The sequence below is a fragment of the Dendrobates tinctorius genome, unplaced genomic scaffold (genome assembly GCF_039654945.1).
Source record: "Dendrobates tinctorius isolate UK_male_01 unplaced genomic scaffold, ASM3965494v1 ptg000128l, whole genome shotgun sequence".
Lineage (NCBI taxonomy): Eukaryota > Metazoa > Chordata > Amphibia > Anura > Dendrobatidae > Dendrobates > Dendrobates tinctorius.
The window spans coordinates 6,398,710-6,414,964 of NW_027361796.1; the positions used below are offsets into that span (position 1 = coordinate 6,398,710).

The following is a 16,255-nucleotide window of genomic DNA, read 5'->3' on the forward strand; positions in this document are numbered from 1 at the left end:
CTTGGAGGTGCTGAGGGTGAGGGGCGCTACTTGGTCAAGGTTCTGAGAGTGTCATTGTCCTGGTGTACAGCCAGATCAGGACAAGAAAAAGGGGATATTGGGGACAGTGATTAGTGTAGGGAATCTGAAAGTGTATGAGGGTTTTTGGCATGTAGATTTCTGAATGTGCGGTAGGTAGGCGTGTGCTGGGGTGGGCGAGGAATTGTGAGCGTGAAGGAGAGAATGTTTTGAGCTACCTAAAAAGGAGATTGAACAGAGCCGGACAAAGACCAGGTCAAGGGTGTTACCGTCCTTGTGTGTCTCAGAGGTTGAGAACTGTGAGAGGCCTAGAGAAGTGGTTAGTGATAGAAGCTGGGATGCAGATGTGGAAATGGAGCTGTTAATGGGGATGTTGAAGTCTTGGATTGGTAGTTCTGAGGCCAGAAAGTGCGTTAGCCAGGTTGAGAAATGGTCAAGGAATTGGGTGGGTGAGCCTGGGGCCGATATATGACCGCTACTATGAGGGGACAGAAGAGCCTGATGGTGTGGACCTCAAAAGAAGGGAATGAGAGTGATGGAACTGGAGGGGGGGGGGAGAATGACCTGGAAGGTGCATTATGGGGACAGGAGTATGCCGACTCCACCACCAAGTCTGTTTGTAGGTCTCTGGGAGTGGGAGAATTTTAAGCCACCAAGTGGAATAGCAGCAGGGGAGACGGTGTCAGAATCCTGAATACAGGTTTCAGTGAGGGCCAACAGATTAAGAGAGTTGGTCATAAAGTAGTTGTGCAGGAAAGGAAGTTTGTTACATACAGACCGTGGATTCCAGACGGCACAATTAAAAAAAAAAAAATTAAAAAAAAATGGAGTGCAACAAATGTTAATAAGGTTAGTAAGGTTTCAATATGAGGTAGGGTAGGGGTTGAGGTTGGGGGATGGTGGACCAGGGTTGGGGGGAGATGTACCCTGAAGTCAGTAGGAGTAGGAAGATAAAGAGCAAGTAGTTTTTTGAATTGAGAAATTTTTTTTGTGCAATGATTTTAAAGTCCAAAATGTTGGCCTACTGAAATGTATGTTATGAAAAAACACTCAATACTTGGTCGGGGCTCCTTTTGCATCAATTACTACATCAATGTGGCATGGCTTGGAGGCGATCAGCTTGTGGCACTGCTGAGGTGTTATGGAAGCCCAGATTGCTTAGGTAGCAGCAGTCAACTCGTCTGCATTGTTGGGCCTGGTGTCTCATCTTCCTCTTGACAATACCCCATAGATTCTCTATGGGGTAAGGTCAAGCAAGTTTGCTGGCCAATCAAGCACAGTGATACTTGTCACACTTGCGGCTTGGCAGGTTGGAACGAGCCAGGGGGTTGTTGCCCCACTGTGCCACAAACCAGACTACCCTGGAAGGGGCGTGACTATGACAGCTGATTTGGTTTTCGTTGGAGCCTCTGATGGTGAGGTCAGGCTTGTGTGGCAGGCAGCTGCCACTCCAGGGAGGTGTCTGGCTGTGGCTGCTGATCCCACTTGGGGAGACGGTGGCATGGCTTGAGACACAGGGCAGACGGGCACGGCTTGAGACACAGGACAGACGGACACGGATTAAGACACAGGGCAGACGGGCACGGCTTGAGACACAGGGCAGACGGGCACGGCTTGAGACACAGGACAGATGGGCACGGCTTTGAGACTCTGGCAAGCGGGCACAGCTTGAGACACAGGACTGGCAAGCACAGATGGGACATGGGGCAGGCAGGTGCGGTGTATGAAGGAAAAGGTAGAGACCTGTTCATACAGCGGGTGCTGGTACTGGGACAGACATGAGGGAGTGGAGTATGATGGAGCAGATTGGAACTGTTCACACTGGAGGTGCAGGTATGGATACAGGCAGGAATGGTGTATGGAGGAAGAGGTAGAGACCTGTTCACACAGGAAGAGCAGGTACGAGTGCAGGCCGAGCCGCAAGGGTGCGGAGTGCAGGCCGGCAGGGAGGACACAAGGAAAGACACAGCAGGGAAAGAAGCCATGGACAAGGAGACAGACAGAGGTAGGACAGAGTTCAGACAGGGTAACAGTACGAGACAAGGTACAGGGCCAAGGACACAGGGACCAGAGTATACACAGATATAAAGGCTAGGAGCCACAGCACAGGGACCTGGAAATTCCCTTTGACCTATTGACCTGTTTAAGCGTATTGAGCGCGAAACGGCAGTTGTCCGTCTTCCAGCACATTGCTCCCGTTCCTATGCCGATGTCCTGTGTATGTGAAATAAAGTGATTTTATTCACATGAACGGTGAGTGCCATCCTGCTTTTTCTCTTTCTCCACAATAATTATAAATAAATCAATGTACCCATATGGCTATACATAAAAAATATTATGGCCATTATAGTGAACGCACTAATCTAAATAGCCAGGGTAATACTGATGCAAGTATATTAAAAAAAAAAAAAAAAAAAAAAAAAAAAAAAAAAAGGGAGCCTATAATATTACCTCAAATGACAGGGCATTAGTGACGCAGTGTAGAGTGTCCTCCGTCATCCCAACGTGCGTTTTGCACAGGCTTCTTCAGGGGGCGTGTCTAGGCAGCGGGCAGTGAATACCCCTTAGCACCAATCAGGATCGTGCGCATCACAATAGTGGATGACTCATCCCACGTAAATCCTTAGCTAAGGCAGCGCATGCGCAGATCTGGGCGAAAAACACTTCCTGTGACGTGCTCATATTGGACCGCAAGCTAGTACGCAAAGCGGCACAATGTAAGAGCACTCACGGAAGCAAACAGTGCTCCAGTCTCCACGCTGTCACACAGACAGCTTCACCAGCGATCAGCACAGCGACGCCGAGCGCGCGGCGTCACTGTGTTCGTTAGTTACCAGAGCACTGATGCAGGGAGCTGGTAACTAACGTACACATCGGGTATCTAAGGGACGCACGATGCTGATGCTCCCTGCATCAGCGCGCTGGTAACTAACGTACACATCGGGTATCTAAGGGACGCGCGTCCCTTGGATACCCGATGTGTACGTTAGTTACCAGCTGATCGCTGGTCTCCAGCCTGTCACATGCAGCGATGCGTGCTGGCCAGCGGGAAATCAGCGACGAAAGAAATGTCCAGAGGTTTCTTGCAGCGATCAGCGATACCGGCAGGGGGGGCGGTCGCTGATCGCTGTCACACAGCGATCTCGCTGGTGAGATCGCTGTTGCGTCACAAAACTTGTGACTCAGCAGCGATCTCGCTAGCGAGATCGCTATGTGTGACGGGGCCCTTGCGTCTATTGAGTGGAAGTCTTCTTTTGTTTTTAGGGTTCTGGCAAAAGGAAGGTATTATTTCCTGGCTTTTGTGGAATTCTGAAACCAATTTTGGCAAGGAGGGGTCCAAACGGAACACTAGTCGGTCTTCCCCCATCTTTAGGTATGGTTCATCTACTGAGAGTGCCTGTAACTCCCCCACTCTCCTGGCTGTTGCAATTGCCACCAGGAATGCCGTTTTCCAGGACAATTTGTCTAACAATATCTCCGCCAGAGGTTCAAACGGTGGAAGCGTTAATCCTTTTAGGACGATATTGAGGTCCCAAGGGGGCACCAGACTAATTGTTCTTGGCCGAAGTCGAGTAGCTGCCGTCATAAATCTTTTCACCACCGGTGTTCTGCCAGGGCCAGATCAAAGTAAGAGCTAAATGCTGCCACTTGTACTTTGAGGGTACTGGGTCTGAGTCCTTTCTCCAATCCATCCTGCAGAAAATCTAGAATCCAGACGATATTCGGCCTTTGGGGGTCTGGAACCTGTGGAGCATACCATGACAAAGGTTTTTTAAGTCTTCAGGTATATTGCGTTTGTTACTGGTTTCCTGCTTTTCTGAAGTGTGCAGAGGACTCTGTCAGACAGGCCTTTGGCTTTCAGGATTGGGAATTCAGAAGCCAAGCTGCCAGACGAAATCTATGTCCGGGTGATAGACTGGTCCCTGGTATAAGAGGTTTCTGAGTGGTGGGAGGATCAGGGGACCGTCTACCTTTATGCTGGATATGGTGCCGTACCAGCATCTTTTTGGCCAAAGTGGTGCTACTAGAATGACCCTGGTCTGTTCGTCTCTTATCTTCTGGATCGTCCTTGGTAACAGGAAGATCAGAGGAAAGGCGTAAGCTAGACTGAACTACCACTGGTGAGCCAAGGAGTCTATGCCTAGACATCTGCTGTCTGGATTTAGAGAGAAGTAGCGGGTCCCTTTTGCATTCCAATGGTCTGCGAATAGGTTGACCTCTGGATACCCCCATCTTTCAACCAACATCTCAAATACTTCTGGATCCAGATTCCAATCCCCTGGGTGAACATCCTTTGGCAGACTTCCTGAGCAGAATCTGTTGTCTGTTCCCTTTATGTGCAGAGGTGAAACCGAGAGAAGACATTTCTCGGCCCAGGAGAATATGCTTGCCGATATGGCCTTCAGATCTTTGTGCTTTTAACTTCCCTGGTGCCGAAGATGTGAGCTCGTGGTCATATTGTCTGAGTAGATCTTTACATGGGTACGCTGGATTATTGACCTGGTTGCTCTGAGGGTTTCTTCCACTGCATTTAATTCCCTGAAGTTTGATGATTGTCTGCTGGAAAGAAGTACGCAGGTCTATGCTGCACACACAAACACTAGTGCGAAACCAGCCTTGGTTAGGGCTGCAGATCTAGCCGCTACTCTGGCATCTGCCAGGAAGGCTGTAGCATTTTGCAGAAGGGGAAGTGAGGTGAGGATCTCCTCTCTGGGGGTTCCTGCTGCCAGGTGTTCTTCCAGCTGACCCAACCAGTGAGACATTGATCTAGCGACTGACGTGGAGACCGCATTTGTGTTTAGCAAGGCTACTGATGTTTCCCAAGATTTTCTGAGGAGACCTTCCATTTTGCGCTCCAGAGGAACTTTTAACTGAGAGGAATCCTCAAACGACAAGGTAGTTTTTTTGGCTACATGGGCAACTTGAATGTCCATCTTGGATACCTTGGACCAGCATCCTGCAGTCTCGTCATCAACTGGGAATTTCTTTTAACTCTGAAGGAATACTCAGTCTCTTCTCTGGAGTCTCCCACTCTTCAGCACCAGCTCCCTGATGTTCTTGTGTCTTGGGAAGAATAACTTCTTTTTGGATCGGAGGCCTCCGAACATCTCTTCTTGAACCGTACGCGCTGGTCTTTCTTCCTCGCCTTCCGTGGTTGTTCTCACCGCCGTGATTAGCTCCTCCATGTTCACTTCAGAAAAGTAATACCTCTTCTCCTGTGAATCCGGGTCGGAACGCAGTTCACCTTCTTCCTGGAACTCTTCTGACAGACTCCTGGGAGTCCAAATCCTCTTCCTGCTGAATTTTCCTCTTTTTTGCCACTGGAGGAGCACTAGGGGCCGGTATTAAGCCGGTTTCACATTTGCGTTAAAGGCCGCAGCGTCGGCCTGCGCACAGCCGCCGCTAAGCCCCGCCTCCACCAGTAGCTCTGCCTCTGGGCGCATGACGCTGCATGCGTCCCCTATCGTTATCACTGAGGACGCAGGCCGTGCGCAGTATGCGTTTGGCGGGGCCTGCGTCCTTTTGACGGTGCGCCGAGCGCAACCAAATTGCAACAGGTTGCGTTTGGCGCACCGTCAAAAGGACGTAGGCGCTGCCAAAACGCATACTGCGCACGGCCTGCGTCCTCAGTGATAAAGATAGGGGGCGCATGACGCATGCAGCGTCATGCGCCAAGAGGCGGAGCTACCGGCGGAGGCGCGGCAGGGCGCGGGGCTTAGTGGCGGCCGTGCGCAGGCCGGCGCTGCGGCCTGTTACGCAAATGTGAAACCGGCCTTAGCTGGGAGAAAGATGCCAGGGAAGCTTGTATCTCCTGACGTACAATGCCTTTGATGTCCTCTAATAGGAGGGCTGGTCCTCCTTCAGAGCTATACACTTCTGACATAGGGGTTTGCCATGGGAGGAGGAGAGTCTTTTGGCACATAATGCACATTTTTTGCTAGTGACATTGGATTTGCTCCTGGGTGCAGGATCCTTGCCTCTCTAAAAGAGAAGGTAGAAATGATTCTCAGTATCCATACCTGCACCCTGGTGGAGACCCAATGCCTGAATACTGACAGGGATCAGAATAGCGCTGGGCTCCACAGATGCAGAGCGGGAAGGATCAGACTCCATGATAGCATAGTTTGTCCTACCTCACTTGACCTTTTGTCTGGGGCTCCTTTGATAGGGCGACTGGACCAGCACCTCACTCCAACCTGAGGGGCTCCTCCCCCGCTCTTCCCAAATGGTGGAATCCTCCGGTGGAATCATCCTGGGTTCTTCATTCAAATTTCCCACTGCGTTCCATCCTGGAACACAAAACAGGAAGTGACAATTTCTCCATGACGGCCGGTGTCTGACGTCACTACCAGCCGCCGGGATCGCATAGCTTGCAGAGAGGGAAGCCGGAAGAACGCCTCCCTCATGTCACAGCGATCCATCAGCAGGAGCAGGGGGAGGAGATGGGCCCAGAGATCTCAGAGTTGCCTCCTGCCTGAGAACTCCCCCAGACCTTACCCGAAGGTGCGGACTGGGGGGAAACACGTCCTGAGTCCAGAGGAGACAGGAGCAGCACTAAGGAGAGGAAGGGTAAGCCGACCGAACTCCTGCTGCCCAACTGGGATAAATTTTACGGTGTTTGCCGCCGGCACAGAGAACCGAGGATGACCTCTTCATCCCTATAGGGACAGTAAAAAACACTGGGGTATGGAGGTAGGAGGGGCTATTTGACCTCTTGTGTTTCCTGTCCCTATTAGGATGAGATGACATCCTCCTTCTGTATGCTGTCGTGGGGGCTTATTAGAGAAAATATATATTTTAAAAATGATGCAGATGTAAAGTAGACATATGGCAAATGGAATATCTCAGCTATTTTGGGTCACATAACTTTCTGGTTTAAGGGAGTAAGAATTAAAGGTTTGAAAATTGCGAAGTTTTCAAAATTGCCAAATTTCCAATATTTTCACATATAAATGCAAATCGCATCAAACAAATTTTTACTACTATCATGAAGTACATGTCATGAAAAAAAACAGTCTCAGAATCACTGGGATCCATTGAGCAGTTCCAGAGTTATCACAAAGTGACACTGGTCAGATTTTAAACGGAAGGTTAAAATTGGCTTGGTCACTAAGGGGTTAAATCCACCTTGCTACCTGCACATGTGAAGGTGTATTGAAATCATTGACCCCACCGTGAAGCACCGGTACTTGGTTTGAACAGTTATTCTATGCTGACAAAGTCCCTTTACTAGCCTATTCTTTGTCAGTGTGGCGTTCACTTAAATGGGGTGGTCCGAAAGCAAAGCATTTTTCCCTAAGCCATTTTCTAATATACTTGCTTTAAAAGTTTCCTAAATACTTTTGTATTTTTTTTTTTCTCCATTTCCTCTCTGATGACGATTTGTTCAAGTATCACCAGCGCATGCTGGGATACTCAAACGAAGCATCAGGGAGTCCGCAGTCATCGTCACAGCCTTGGATCTGCCTTCTCCCTGAAACGAAGAGTCTTCAGAGAAGGTCGTATCAGGGGCTGGTCCCTTCTCTGTCCCAAGTGTCCCCCTTGTGCAGGGTCTCACCCAGCGCCCTGTGTGATGAGCAGATGGTCCGGTCTGTTGTCTGCTTAGCTTAATAGGAATAAGCTGGCAGGAGAGTGGTGTCGCTATACCTGACAGACACCAGTAGCGTCATCTGAGAGGGTGGCGCTAGTCCTCCTGCACACCGGGTATAGTGACATTGCTCTGCTGCCGGCTTATTACTATTAGGCCGGGGTCAAACTAACCGACGCAAAATACGGATGAATGGCCCCTAAACAGTGCTCCGTATGTCATCCGTAATCAAGGTGTGGTCGCGTATTTTGCGCATGTAAGCATCCGTATGGCGAGATTTTCTCGCAGGCTTGCAAAATGGACATATAATGGAGTCCTATGACAGGGTTTCTAACAGAAACCAAAGAATAGACACATAGAATACACGCATATATATATATAATATAATATATATGCATTCTATGTGTATATATATATTTTACTCTTCGCCACGACAGCACCCACTGGAGGTATCGGATCCGCCCATTTGGAACAGGAAACCCTACAGGAAAGATAAAAGGGGCGGTCCGCCTTTCCTCCTCAGTTTTGGTTTCCTGTTCCAAATGGAGCAGGATCCTGCAGGATCTTACCTGGGCCATGCATCCGCCTGTGCGGTCTCTTCGGGAACGGCAGGGGCTGCGGTTCGGAGGCAGCGTCGGGGGAGACTCCGTTTGACGGCTCCCCCCTCGTCTGGTGGCATAGTGGTAATGGCCGGGTCCGGGGAGGGCCGCCCGGTCTTACCAGGGAGCGCGCCGGTCTGGCATCCGGGAGATTCCTCCCCCCCCCCCCCCCCCCCATTCCCATCGGTGGGGGTATAGCGTGGATGGTGAGGCCATGTGCGCGCGAGCCGCGTGTGTTAATAGCGGTGGCGCGGGAGCAGGCCGGCGCCCGACGCTCCCATACCCCGGAAGTAATGGTTGAACTTCCGGGGTAAGATGGCGATGACGCGGCGCATGCGCCCTGTGACAGGGCGACTTCCGGGGCAACGATACAGATAAAACAGCGCTGCAACATTGGAACATGTCGTCCCCCGCAGAGTCGCAAACCCCAGCAGGGGATTCAGCTGGGGGCAACTCCACCAGGGACCGCAGCGCCAGGACGGAGACTGCCCGCAGGAGCGAGGCAGCAGAAACCCGATCCAAACCGTCTCAGCCATCTGAACCGGTATTAAGCTTCACTGGGTGAGTGTGCAAAGCATATGCTCTACCTATTAAGCTAACCTCCTCTCCTCCCCCCCCCCCCTCCCCCCTCTCTTTACCTTTGACCTCCCGTTTCAGTCAAAGAAAAAAGGAAAAACAAAACATAAAGAATGTGCATTATGTTCAGAGCCTCTCCCTGACTCCTACCCCAAAAAACTCTGCAAACAATGCATGAAAGAGACCAGGCAGGGGCCGACGATATCTTCTCAGAATATCCGAGCCATAATTAGGGAGGAAATACAAGCCATCAACCGCGCCAGCACTCCCGCAGAGTCCAGGCATAGAAAACAGGTTATTGTCAGTTCAGAGTCAGAGGAAGAACAGGGGTTAAACTCAGGCTCCGCATCCACGTCCTCATCATCATCCTCGGAGGCGGAAGGACGCGCATGTTTTCCTCTGGACAGCGTAGATAACCTGGTAAAAGCGGTTAGGAATACTATGGGGTGTGAAGAGGAAAGGGGAGCCCAGACCGCGCAGGACATTATGTTTGCGGGATTGGCAGAAAAAAAGAGGAGATCATTTCCAGTAATACCGGCAATTAAAGATCTCATCAAAAGGGAATGGGAAAAACACGACCAGAGGGGTTTTCTCCCATCCGCTTCAAAACGGAAGTACCCGTTCACTGATGAAGATCTATTAAAATGGTCTAAAATACCAAAGGTGGACGCTGTCATATCCTCCACTTCCAAACAAACCTCGATCCCGGTCGAGGACGCAGGATTGTTAGCAGACCCATTGGACCGAAAGGCTGAATCCTCGCTCAAAAGGTCCTGGGAGTCCACCACCGGGGTATTCAAACCCGCAATAGCCAGCACATGTACTGCTAGGTCAATGCTGGTATGGCTAGATCAATTAGACCAGCAGATTGAGCAAAGAGTGTCAAGGGAGAAACTGCGTGCAGCCATCCCGTTGATAAGAGGGGCAGCTGCCTTTATGGCAGACGCTTCAGCGGACACCCTAAGACTTGCAGCAAGGTCGGCAGCCCTGGTGAATAACGCCAGACGCGCGCTTTGGATAAAAAGCTGGAAAGGGGATGCACAATCAAAATCCAAAATTAGTGCAACCCCATGCGAGGGTGAGTTCCTCTTCGGAAAAGCCTTAGACGAAATTCTCGCCAAGGCAAAAGAAAGGAAAAAGGCCTTCAGTGATTCTCCCATTCCGTTTTATAGGAAAACCTTTAAAAGACGGCCATTCGGGAGAAGAAGACAATCGGACAGAACGATATGGGCCACGAAAGACGAAAAGCAGAAGGGTACCATCTTCAGAGGGCCAACATATAGGAGAGAAAAAAATTAAAAGTTTAGACCCACCGGTTGGGGGCAGATTAAAATTTTTTTTTACCAAATGGGAACAAATTACGTTAAACCCATGGATTTTGAATATAATCAAGGAAGGAATAAAGATTGAATTCCTTCGAATCCCCTATGAGTTCTTTGTTATAACTCGCCTTAATTCCTCACTTCAGCAAAAGGCTCTCGAAGACGAGATTCGAGTCCTGCTAGCTAAAAAAGTTTTAGTTGACGTCCCTGAGGAACAACAGGGTAGAGGCTTTTACTCTCCCCTGTTTTTGGTGTCTAAACCAGACGGTACATTTAGAACCATTATTAATTTAAAGAAGCTAAATTCATTTATAAAAAATTATAAGTTCAAAATGGAATCGATTAGATCCACTATAAAGCTTCTTTTCCCAAATTGCGTAATGGCAGGGATTGATTTAAAAGATGCTTATTATCATCTCCCTATACACAACAGATTCCAGAAATACCTAAGAGTCGCAGTGGAAGTCGAGGGCAGGATTCGTCATTTCCAATACGCGGCCATGCCCTTCGGGCTTTCCACGGCACCAAGAATATTTACCAAGGTGATGGCAGAAGTGATGGCCTACCTTCGCCAAAAGGACACACTAATTGTACCATATCTAGACGACTTCCTAGTAATTGGGAATTCAGTCAAACAATGTACTGAACGCGTGACTGACGCAGTCTCCTCTTTTCAGAGCCTTGGCTGGATCATCAATATCCAAAAGTCCAGACTCGATCCGCAATCTCTCCAGACATTTCTAGGATTTCAACTAGATTCCTTGACCCAGAGATGTCTACTACCCCAGGTAAAAATCATCCTCACAAAACAAAAAATACAAGCAGCTATAGATAAACCACGTGTATCCTTAAGAGGAGCAATGTCACTATTAGGATCACTAAATTCTTGCACCCCGGCAGTCCGGTGGGCCCAGTACCATGTCCGTACACTACAACACCAGATCCTCCAGGAGGATAAGCGACATAGTGGTCGTTTACAGAGCAAAATAACCCTGTCACAAGAAGTCTTGACTTCCCTAGAGTGGTGGTTAGACGATGACCATTTATGTTCAGGAGTCCCATGGGTTATAGTTCCATCCTGTATTGTAACCACCGATGCCAGTCCCCAGGGCTGGGGAGCCCACATGGAGAATGGGTTTTATCAGGGAAGGTGGAGTAAAGAGGAATGTGATTACTCATCTAATTTAAAAGAACTGACTGCAGTGTTCTATGCTCTATACAACTTCCTTCCGCAGCTCCAACAGAAGCATGTAAGGATCCTGTCGGACAATACCACCACAGTGGCATATATAAACAGACAAGGAGGAACTCGATCAGAGACTCTGATGTCTTCAGCGGCAAAAATTTTAAACTTAGCAGAAAACTATTTTTTGTCCCTCTCGGCCCTTCATATAAGAGGCGAGAGCAATCAAAAGGCAGACTTCCTAAGCCGTCACACTCTACGACAAGGAGAGTGGTGCCTCAATCGGAAGGTCTTCAGGGACATAGTAGCCGCATGGGGACAACCCGAGGTGGATCTTTTTGCCACAAGGGAGAACAGGCAGATAAAAACCTTTGCCTCCCTATCTCCGTCAGATCACCCAAACATACTGGACGCCTTTCTAGTTCCATGGAATTTCAACCTAGCGTATGCGTTCCCTCCATTGATCCTCCTACCTCAAGTAATTCGGAAGATCAGAGACGACAAAGCAAGAATAATCTTAATAGCACCGTTCTGGCCAAAAAGACCGTGGTTTTCGTGGCTGCAGATTATGTCGATAACAGATCCTTGGGTCCTTCCGACTGCCAATCTACTCTCCCAAGGCCCCTTTTTCCACCCTCAAGTGCTCAGCTTGCACTTGACGGCGTGGAATTTGAGAGGCAGTTATTGAGGACAAGAGGATTCTCGGAGTCCTTAATTGCTACACTACTACAAAGTAGAAAACAGTCCACGACCCAGATTTACATTAGAATATGGAAAAAATTTCTTCAATTCCATACAGTACCTCATACAACAGAAGTTCCGATAATCCCAATCTTGGAATTTCTGCAGAAGGGGAAAGACTTAGGCTTAGCAGTAAATACACTGAAAGTACAAATATCGGCATTAGGAGCACTATATGGCCATAATATAGCAGGCAACAAATGGATAACTCGTTTTATTACAGCATGTGAACGAATAACTCCAATCCACATACCCTTCGTCACTACATGGGATCTAAATCTGGTCTTAGACGCCCTAACGGTAGACCCCTTTGAGCCGATCGACACAATACCCTTCAAATACTTAGCACTTAAAATGGCCCTCTTAGTATCACTAACCTCAGCTAGAAGAGTGGGTGATATTCAGGCCTTGTCAATAGATCCACCCTTTTTTCAAGAATACCAAGACAGATTGGTATTAAAACCAGACCCTGCCTACCTGCCAAAAGTGGCAACAAAATACCATAGATCTCAGGAGATACTCCTCCCAACCTTCTATAAAAATCCCTCTACTCCGGAAGAGCAGAGGTTCCATACTCTGGACGTCAAAAGAACTGTCCTAAAATGTATTGAGAGGTCCAACAGTTGGAGGCAGAGTAGGGCCCTATTTGTTTCATTTCAGGGCTGTAAGAAGGGGTATGGAGTCACGAAGAGCACCATTTCCCGGTGGATCAGAGAGGCCATTCGTTTAGCCTACTCCGCAAAAAACGAAGATCCTCCAGGGAACATCAGGGCGCATTCCACCAGGGCAATGGCAACCTCTTGGGCGGAAAAGGGAGATGTTCCGATTGAAACTATATGTAAGGCGGCAGTTTGGTCATCCCCTTCTACCTTCTATAACCACTACAGACTTGATCTTTCATCAACCTCTGACTTAAGCTTTGGCAGGACTATCCTTGGCACGGTGGTCCCACCCAGGTGATGGTCTCTGGAATCTCTCCAGTGGGTGCTGTCGTGGCGAAGAGTAAAAAGCCGGATTACTTACCGGTAATGCTCTTTTAATGAGTCCACGACAGCACCCGTTCACTTCCCCCCCTAAAGATATCAATAGTTAAAAGTATTACCAAATAATGGATAAGAAAGATGTTAAAATAAGAGAACATTGCCTAATCCTTGGCGGTCCTTCTGGTACTCTGAAACGTAAAACTGAGGAGGAAAGGCGGACCGCCCCTTTTATCTTTCCTGTAGGGTTTCCTGTTCCAAATGGGCGGATCCGATACCTCCAGTGGGTGCTGTCGTGGACTCATTAAAAGAGCATTACCGGTAAGTAATCCGGCTTATTTTCTTTGGTTTCTTTATTAAAACTGTCAGTGTGAGTTTACTGTATAGCGCACTGAATTGCCGGCTTTGTTAAAAGACACCGGGTGCGTATTTCTCGCAAGTCACATGTTTGGTCCTTGTGTAATCCGTATTTTTTGCGCACCCATAGACTTGCATTGGCGTACTACGGGCGTAGTACGCTGACAATCGCAGCATGCTGCGATTGGCACGGACTGTAGAATACGGATGAGAAATATACGGCTGGTGCGAGGGACCCCATAGAGAATCATTGGTCCGTGTCTAATGCGTGCTTTTAGTGCCTCTCACTCGGCCGTATTCCTCGCCAGTGTGACCCCGGCCTTAAGCCAAGCAGACAACAAACAGGACCCTACGCTCATCACACAGGGCGCTGGCAGACACTCAGGAACCCAGCATGCACTGGTGATATGCAAAAGAATCATCAGAGAGGAAAAATAACAAGAACAGGTAGATAGTGTAGTTAGGGAAAAAGAATTTTTAAAGCAAGAATAAACGAAAATAGCTTAGATTGAAAAATGCTTTGCCTTTGGACCATCCCTTTAAGTGTTTTACCAACTTTGACACAACAGAATGAGAACCATTTAGCTTCTAGGCAAAATTGGTTTTACTGGAGTCCTTTTGATGTCTAACTTTGTTTTTGTTCTGATTGCCGTATCTCGTTTCTTTCTCATTTCTGGCAAACCCAATGCACAGCTGCATATTCAGGCAGTCAAGAACAGAAACTGGAGGACATTTATGTTAACAGTCTAAAGCCGCCCTTTTCTCACCACGGAAACAAAAACCCTGTCGCCCTGATCCACTCACGCCTGGACTACGGTAACGCTCTATTAATTGGCCTCCCCCTCACTCAACTTTCCCCTCTCCAGTCCATCCTTAATGCAGCAGTGAGGGTCATCCACCTGGCTAATCGGTACTCGGACGCATCAGTCATTACACTGGCTGCCCATTCACTACAGGATCCAATTCAAAGTACCCGTTCTCACCCACAAAGCTCTCCACAGTGCGGCACCCCCTTACATCTCCTCCGCCATGTCTATCGGCCTAGCTGATCGCTGCGCTCTGCAAACGACTTTTGACTAACCTCTGCACTAATCCGTACCTCCCACTCCCATCTCCAAGACTTCTCCCGTGTTGCGCCAATCCTCTGGAATGCTCTACCTCAAGAAATTAGGACCAGCCACAACTTGCACAGCTTTAGGCGCTCCCTCAAAACACATTTGTTCAGAGCAGCCCATCATGTTTCCTAATCAAAAGCATTTTATGTGTAAGGCTGGTTTCACATTTGCGTCTGTGTATGCAGCGTTTCATCCACATACATCCACATGCGTCCATATCTTTAACATGGTGTACGCAGGGACATGCATTTGCATGCGTTCACCTGCAGATGCGTATGCATGCGTCGTTTTGCGGTGTGCGGCAGGGCACGGCTAACGCAACATGTTGCATTTTTTGAGGCGTCAAATATGCACGGCCAAACGCATGTGGACGCTGGCAGATGGAGTGCGTCAAAACAACGCATTACAATCTACAGGAACGCATAGGTGCGCAAGGACATGTGTACACTTGTGTTTGCGTACGCATGCGTATTTCTGAGTAAACATGTCCAGGAACTGGTTTAAGCCACCCCCACACAAAGTTGCATAAAAAGAGGGTGTGGGCACTGGAAGTCCAGTACTTTTTTGAAGACTCCGAATTATGAAAATGTGAGTATACAAGCTAATGTCTGTCTTTCTCCATGCAGTCTGTAATCACTTCTGTCTCTCTTGCAGCGTTCATCATCATGTCCTCCAGTGCAGAGCAGACCTCACAGAGTAGACAGGAGACTGAAGTGAGTACATTTGCTACTGACTGGCAAGTATTGACTGTCAATATGACACGTGGTAAAATCATGCATTTTCTTTACAGGACCATTCCAGTGCAGAGGAGCAGGTTTGTGTTTTACCTATACAACATTAAAGGCCTTCTTTCATTTCTAGGTTCCACAACGGGAGGAAGAAGCCATTGACAATAACCTCCTCATCACATTGGTGGAGGAGCGAGCTCCGTTGTGGGACACCTGGGATCAGCATCACGCTGTGGTGATTCGGCGGCTGTGGAATGAAGTGGACCAATCGCTGATGGATGACTGGGACAACGCCACGCTACAAGTCCAAAAGGATTTTCGTAAGCATTGCAATGTGGTCTAACGTGGCAGTGAACCTGTAAGGCCGGGATCACACAACCGTGTGTGATCCCGGCCTAACGTGCATTGTTTAACAATTTCTCCCCCCCCCATCACAGTGAACAAAGTCAGAACCCGTTGGCGTTCGATGAAGGATTGCTTTCAATAAGGACTTGAGAAGTTCGAAGGGGTGCTGCTCAAAAGATCAGGAAATACAAATACCATAGGATCAACCACAGAAGAACAAAGATCAGTATAACATGCCAGTATAATTAATAAGTCTTTATTCAAAAATAGACTAGTAATAAATAGTAATATATAAAATACAATTTCAAGGTCACTATAAACAGTGTAATAGGAGTGAACAACGCCAGAAGCCCAACCTACTAATTATGCAAAAACAGTGCACACAATAATTCACAGAAATAGCCATATAATCATTAATATTCACTTAGTATAGGCTTATCAGTACAAAAAAGTACTATTGTATTGCCTAGGCATGGCTGCTGTGATAACTGAGATTTAATCTGGGCACTTACATGTAAATGGTGGTCTGCTAATGCGGTCCTCCACAGACGCCTGTATATATTACTAGTCTATTTTTGAATAAAGACTTATTAATTATACTGGCAAGTTATACTGATCTTTGTTCTTCTGTGGTTGATCACGATAGTTGTGCCATTTTTTTGTCTTGCGGGTTTTTGTGCTATACAAGTACCATAGGATGCCG

The 16,255-nt window shown here is 48.2% G+C and overlaps 1 long non-coding RNA gene across 2 annotated transcripts in view; it reads right to left on the reverse strand.

Annotated features, from left to right (window-relative positions):
* Window positions 1–16,255, reverse strand: part of LOC141047551 (uncharacterized) — a 33,994-nt gene that overhangs the window by 5,874 nt on the left and 11,865 nt on the right. The window contains exons 2-3 of one of the 2 annotated variants that reach the window (XR_012219829.1): window positions 6,153–6,308; window positions 2,158–2,232 (exon numbers count right to left, since the gene is read on the reverse strand). This is a non-coding gene — a long non-coding RNA (uncharacterized lncRNA). Of the gene's footprint in view, window positions 1–2,157; window positions 2,233–5,780; window positions 6,001–6,152; window positions 6,309–16,255 lie in introns of those variants that run through there. The other variant, XR_012219830.1, reaches the window with a different exon arrangement.